The following is a 7,475-nucleotide window of genomic DNA, read 5'->3' on the forward strand; positions in this document are numbered from 1 at the left end:
ATGTAGAAAAATTAATTAAATCTAATCAAGTGTTGAATTAGATTATGTCAGTATTTCTCTAAATCAATCTCCATAGTTGAAGTTTGATCAAGTCCATGTGTTTGACCCTAATAAATAGACCATGATCATGGCTCCATGGTTGAGCCTGAATCTTCTGATGTGCCAAATTAAAACTCATTAACCAGATGATGTCTAAGGTAAGTTTGGCAGATTCAATCAAGTGATTTTTAATTGCGAGCTATTCACTTAGATGCATCTACGGTGAGTTAAAGACACATCCCTCCCACTGATCTCACTTACCTAGCCAACATGGTAGATTGTGTTTTGATTAGGTCACTAGTCGATTCATGCAGACCTATGCCACTAAGGTGAATCAGTGTGACTGATTTAGGTATCTTTAGATCAGTTTGCGTCTAATTCTTTACATGACTTGGTAAAGTTAGTGGAGGATTTGCAGCTTGCAGATCGACTTCTTCTCTTATTTTCAGATCAATAAAATCAAATCTTTTAAATTATTAGGTCCATAAAGTGATAAAATTATGAGATAACTTGATCATTGCTTCCTATTAAGGTGCGTAATAATGAGTTCAATATTCCAAATAGGCATTGGAGGTGCCACACGCCTGGTGTTTATTACGTATTGGAATTATCATTCATCATATGACCATCATGATGTACCTTCATATCAATACTTAGGTTGGTCAAGCCACACTCAGACCTAGACATCCATTTGTTGGATGCACTTGGTGTGTCATGTTAATGGTTGGACCTAATCGAGATTTTCAGTGGAGGTGCCATATGCCTGCTGAAGAGATGCCTAGGGCAAAATCTAATTGCTAGAAGTTGTTTAGAGAAACAATTGGTTATGAATCTATCCATGGATACACTAGGATTGGTTGAGCCATATTTGGGCTCGAATGCAGTTCATGTGAATTCTAGTACCCGCTAAGGAATTAGCGTAATTCTTCAGATCGGAGGTAGAGACTATCAATTCATAAAAATAGTGAAAGGATCTTCAGACTAAAGTCCATATCTTTAGAATTAAAAAATAATTCATATACTAATAGGTTAATATTTTTTCTTTCAGTTATGGCCAACACACTATCCTTCCATATGCTGTTGGATAGTGACAAGCTCACCGGACCTAACTTTAATAGCTGGTATCGAAAGTTGAGGATCATTTTGGAGCACGAGAAGATTTTGTATGTCCTTATAGATCCAAAATCTGAAGAACCTGTAGCCAATGCTCCTCATGCCGTGAGAGATACTTACATGAAGTGGCTCAATGATCATATGACTGTACGTTGTATGATGAGGGCAGCTATGAATGACGAACTTAGTTGTAAGTTCGAGGATGCACAGTCAGAGGAGATCATTCAAATATTGAATGAGTCCTTCGGCACCCCTGAGGATATGGAGAGATACAAAACCTCCTGCACAGTATTTAATACCCGTATACGAGAGGGGGCTTCAGTCACCGATCATGTATTATACATGATTGAGTAGATTGAACATCTTAGCAAACTTAGTTTTCTGTTGCATGAATAGTTAGACAAGGATGCTATCCTCAATTCGCTACCAAAATCCTACCCATCCCTTCTCAGTCATTATAGAATGACGAAGCCTGCGGTGAACTATCATGGTTTGCTAGGATTACTGTAGACTTTTGAGAAGGATCATCAGCTCCAGAAGGAGCCAATGAATTTAGTGGGAGGTTCATCTGTAGGGCATCAATCCTCTAAGAGAGGAAAAAAAAAGATGCAGAAATCCCATGCCGTCGATCTTAAACAGAGCAAACCATTAAAAGTTGATAAGAGCCAGCAGAGTACTTCTTCTGTAAGAAGCAGGGTCATTGAAAAAGAAATTATCCTACTTATATAACCATCCTTGACCCAAACAGGCCTAAAAATAAGAAAAAGAAGCAAGCGATTGCTTCACATGGTACTTATATGATAACACCTTATAATTTTTTTGTTTGTGATACTACTATCTGGGTATTGGATATCGAAAGTTTTATTAATATATGTAATTCATTGCAGGGACTATAGATAAGTAGGAAGTTTCGAGAGGATGAGTGGTTCCTTAATGTTGGAGATGAAAGTCTTGTTCCATTTTTAGTCTTGAAAACTTTACAACTTGTCTTCGAGTCCAGTAGTGTCATATTAGATGATTGTCATTATTGTCCTTCCTTTATGATGAATGTCATCTCTGTAGGCCTTTTGGCCAAACATGGTTACAAGTTTATAATAAAAGATATTTTTGTATTATCATTATAAATGATACTATAATTATGCATGGATAATTAAAATATGACATATACATAATATCACGGTCTGTTAGTGTAATGTACATACCTAGCAAATACCCTAAATTAGATAATGTAAGTGAATCCTATCTTTGGCATTGTAGGCTTGATCATATGAACAAGAGTAGGATTGACAGGTTGATCAAAGAACGTATCTTTGAGATAGATGATTGTGAATCATTGCCTATCTGTGAATCCTGTCTACTTGGTAAGATGACTAAATCACCTTTTAAAGGAAGAGGTGAAAGAGCCAGCGATGTCCTAGGTCTAATACATACTGATGTATGCGAACCTATGAACATAAGTGCCAGAGGAGAATACTTCTACTTCATTACGTTTATAGATGACTTATCGAGGTATGGATATATCTATCTTATGAAGCATAAGTCAGAATCATTTAAAATATTCAAACGATTTCGTGTTGAAGTAGAAAAATAAATTGAAAAGAGTATTAAGATCTTTCAATCAGATCGAGGAGGTGAATATCTCATCAGTGAGTTCCTACATATTTGGTAGAGAATAAATTCTCTCACAGTGGATCCCTCTGGAACACCACAACATAATGGGGTGTCAGAGAGGAGGAATCGAACCTTGTTAGACATGATCCAATCTATGATGGGCTTTGCGAGTCATCAATCTCCTTTTGGAGATATGGTCTAGAAACTATCTGGTATATTTTGAATAAGGTGCCAAGCAAGTCTGTCGATAAAACTTCATATGAGATATGAACTGGGCGTAAGTCGGTGCTCTCACACCTTAGGGTTTGGGAGTGTCCAGCTTATGTTAAGCGTTTAAAGACAGATAAGCTTGGAGCAAAGTCTAACAGATGCTTGTTTGTAGGATGCCCAAAGAAAACTAAAGGATACTACTTCTACCTCACTGCAGAGCAAAAGGTGTTTGTCAGTGTTAGAGTTTCATGGTTCATGCATGCAAAATTTTTTAAAACAAGTATGTGATGAAATTTAAAACTTTTCAGATTAAATCTAATTTAATCTAAGCATGCATAAGATCATATCTTCAAACCATAAATCGAATCATCATATGTGAGATAAGATTCAGATACAGAAATTAAATAGAAAAAAATAAATTAAGAACCTATATTGACATGGATAACCTTCATCGTGAATTGATGATCATGGATATTTTTCGAAGGTCCCTTATAGTCGCACAAGCGTTCAGCCTCTACGGGTATCCACACGAGATTCTGATCTAATTAGAGCCTTTTGATCTCACTGGGGTGCTAGCTCCCTTATAGAGATCGCATCTTGATGGTGAAAATCTTCTTTTCTCTCAAGACACTCTTAGAAAATAAGAAAAGGTAGGAGGATCTTGATCTTTACGCTAGAGATCATGAGAAGAACCCTTTCTTCTCTTTTCTTCCTAAAACTCATGCATCAAATCTTTACAATAGAGATGTTGAAATTTTGTCCAACTTTTGGATAAAGAGGAGAAGAGACATCCATGTTCAAACATGGAGAAAAAGGAGAGAGGGGATTGTCCTAACAACCAACGCTTAGTTGTTGTAAGAAAGAAGGGATAACCATGAATGTACCTCACACCCTCCACCCTCACATCGCACCTCTTCTCCCTTGATTTTTTCTCCATGCAAAACTTTCCTTTTGGCATTAAAACCTGATCCACATCTAGTCTTACACATCCCACATGGTGGTGTTTAAATAGGGAAGAGATAGAGTTCTAATTTGGATAGGAGATGATAGTCCTAACATCTTAGGACTCTAGGATTTTATGCCGCCCAATCCAGATTCATGTGCCCCATATGCCTCACAGAAGAAGAAGTTTTCTCTTAATTATTACACGCTAAATATGGGAGAAAATGTGGGATGTTTGGCATCAAAATAAAAGTGGGCGTGGGCTGGTGGTGCATAGATAGAAGATATTTTAATCTCATGGGACTCTCCTTTAGATGGCTGTTTTAAACTCAATAAAACTTCAATCAATCCTGATCATATTAGGATCAGATTAGATCTAAATAGATGAAGAATTAAATCTAATTTAGAGCTCAAACTATTTAGATTAGATATTACCTAATTGGAGAAGGAGTCCTAATCCCTTTGGACTCTCCCTTGGTGCTTGAGTCAAACTCAATTTAATCCTAATCCAATTAGAATTTAGTGCATCCATGAAAATGAGAATTTTTAGTCCAAATAGAAACTCATACATTCTAGTCTAATTAGGAATTGAGTCAAACCCAAATTCTAAATCAAATAGGAATCATTCTCCCATACAATTTAGGTTATCTTATAACCCAATCAGGTTTGATCAAATCAAATCTATATCAAGTTAAATTAATTTAATTTAATTAGACTTAATGCAAGTCTCATAGCTCAATCAAATTGAACCAACTAGCAATCTAATTGTTAATTAATCCTCCTTTAACTCACTAACTCTTTAGCGAGTTACATAATGCAATATTTACATTGGATCAAATATCAATCAAATTGATAATCAAATTCTATTACGATTCATAATCGTAATTCAACGATCTGATCAGTCAAAAGCTTCTTTTGTATATGACCCCATAGGTTCTATTTTTCTGGTAGTGAGCTATATTGTGATCTCTATCATAATATTATTGAAACTCTTTTCTATAGATTGAAACAGTTCCAACTCTACCCATCAAGGATCATCGATCATCAAGATGATACTCATGGGTCTCACAATCTATCAGTGACATCTAACAGTATGTAATGGCAATCCAGTAGAATAAAAAGTGATGAACTTCTAGGTGCAGTTAACGTATGATACAGTTCCTCTACCGTGAGTCTCGATCGGATGGCAGGTCATGGATGAATTATCAAATCTTATCATCAGTCATATGATAGATTCAATCAGCTCAAGTTCATATGTGATTCTATGAAAAATTTTTTTCATGAATCACACTGCTATGGCCATAGACTTAAGGACTCAGCCTCTTAAATCCCATAGGACTACTCTCTTCTGTTAAGATCGATAGATCTCATCTTGATGCACATCCCACTTCTACAATGGAACAACTATCACCAACATTCACTACAAGGACTCATTGAGACCCATATTAATGTGTCAGTCGAGCTCCAGCAGTCTTACTGCGAGCAGTAGTGCCATCCAAGATCAAAAGATCAGTCATACAACTGCAGCATCGAGAAAGTCACTAACGAGTGAGTAGACATCCATGTGACTTCTCATGTTGGTCACGCTTAGTGCTAGTTATTTTCTAATAACCACCTGCACTCTCACTCTAGTATCACTACACTGCAGACTCAAGATCCATCTGTCCGAAGGAAGCGATCTATGTACTGGTCTATCTGAATTAATCACTATCCCCATGATAATTCTATGACCAAGAGTAATTTAAAAATTAATCATCAATGACACATATCTCAAATTCTCAACTCTTTGAGAATATGTGTCATCATCTTGTTAATCCCTTGGATGATTCATGGACACATAGACATGAATGGTAATGCCCATAAAGTGCAAAATCATGTTCTAGAGATATAATATGTATCAGCCAAGATTGGCTTCTATGGCATACATCCAACAATCTCCCACTTGCACTAAAGCCAATCTTCCATGTACCAAACCCCATCTTTACAAGACAAGCTTTAGTCTTAGGCTAGCTAAGTGACTTATCAGTGGGTCATCCATATCATATGTAGAGTTTGCTCTCTGCACCTGTATGTATTTCTACATGAGGTAGTCGCGTGTTCTGCTACTCTATATGTTTGGATATCTGGTAAGACCTAGGCTCCTTAGCAAAGGCTATGGTGCCATTGTCTTTGCAGTATAGTGTCATGGTATCTGATGGCATGATAACTAGTTCTGCAACTAACATTAGACACTGCAGACTTAAGATCCATCTGTCTGAAGGAAGTGATCTGTGTACTGGTCTATCTGGATCAATCACTATCTCCATGATAATCCTATGATCAAGAGTAATTTAAGAATTAATCATCAATGACACATGTCTCAAATTCTCAACTCTTTGAGAATATGTGTCATTATCTTTTAATCCCTTGGATGATTCATGGACACATAGATATGAATGGTAATGCCCATAAAGTACAAAATCATGTTCTAGAAATATAATATGTGTTAGTCAAGATTGGCTTCTAGGACATACATCCAACAATCTCCCACTTGCACTAAAGCCAATCTGCCATGTACCAAATCCCATCTTTACAAGACAGGCTTTAGTTTTAGGCTAGCTAAGTGACTTACCAGTAGGTCATTCACATCTTATGTAGAGTTTGCTCTCTGCACCTCTATGTATTTCTACTTGAGGTAGTCGCATATTCTGCTACTTTATGTGCTTGGATATCTGGTGAGACCTAAGCTCCTTAGCAAAGGCTATGGTGCCATTGTCTTTGCAGTATAGTATTATGGCATCTGATGGCATGACAACTAGTTCTGCAACTAACGTTAGAACCAGAATGCATCCTACACATCTATAATATACTCAGCTTCCATCGATCGATTATTTGAAATCCTTCCAAAATATTGATACAGGAACACACCCTATGATGTAGACATTCTACCTTCAATGTCAGACATAAAATCTGAATTAGTGTATCTTCCCACTCCTAGCTTTGATCCTTCTCCAAATTAAGAACATATCCTTAGTTCTTCTTAAGTACTTAAGGATATTTTCATAGCAATCCAACGTTCTCAGTCTGGATACAACTGATATCTACTTGTGACATTCACAGTATTATCTATATCAGTTAAGGTATATTACATAGCACATACTTATACCCAAGAGGGTAGCAGACCGCTTTTCGAGAATTCTATGCTGAACCTTTTCAGCATCTAGTCTCTATATTTTTTCTATGAAAATATAAGCATCCAATTGTATCTATCTCTATAGATCTTTAGGACACTTGCTTTATGTCTTTTATGGAGAAATCTATATTCAACTATATTTTAATTGATGTTAGTATTGGACACTCCTACTGATCCTTTTGAAAATCACATAATTTCTCTTTTCTGATCAAACAATTTGATCATATCATCGAGATGATTGTTCCAACTCCAAGATTGTTATAGACTTTGTGATCTCATATCACAAGAAGTGAAATCCATAAGCTATTCCATACAGAAATCTTCAAAAGATATCCAGTCAAAAAAGCTATTTCACATCCCTTCTTGGAGTCGATGTCTCATATTATCT

This window comes from Elaeis guineensis, chromosome 8 (genome assembly GCF_000442705.2).
Source record: "Elaeis guineensis isolate ETL-2024a chromosome 8, EG11, whole genome shotgun sequence".
NCBI lineage: Eukaryota > Viridiplantae > Streptophyta > Magnoliopsida > Arecales > Arecaceae > Elaeis > Elaeis guineensis.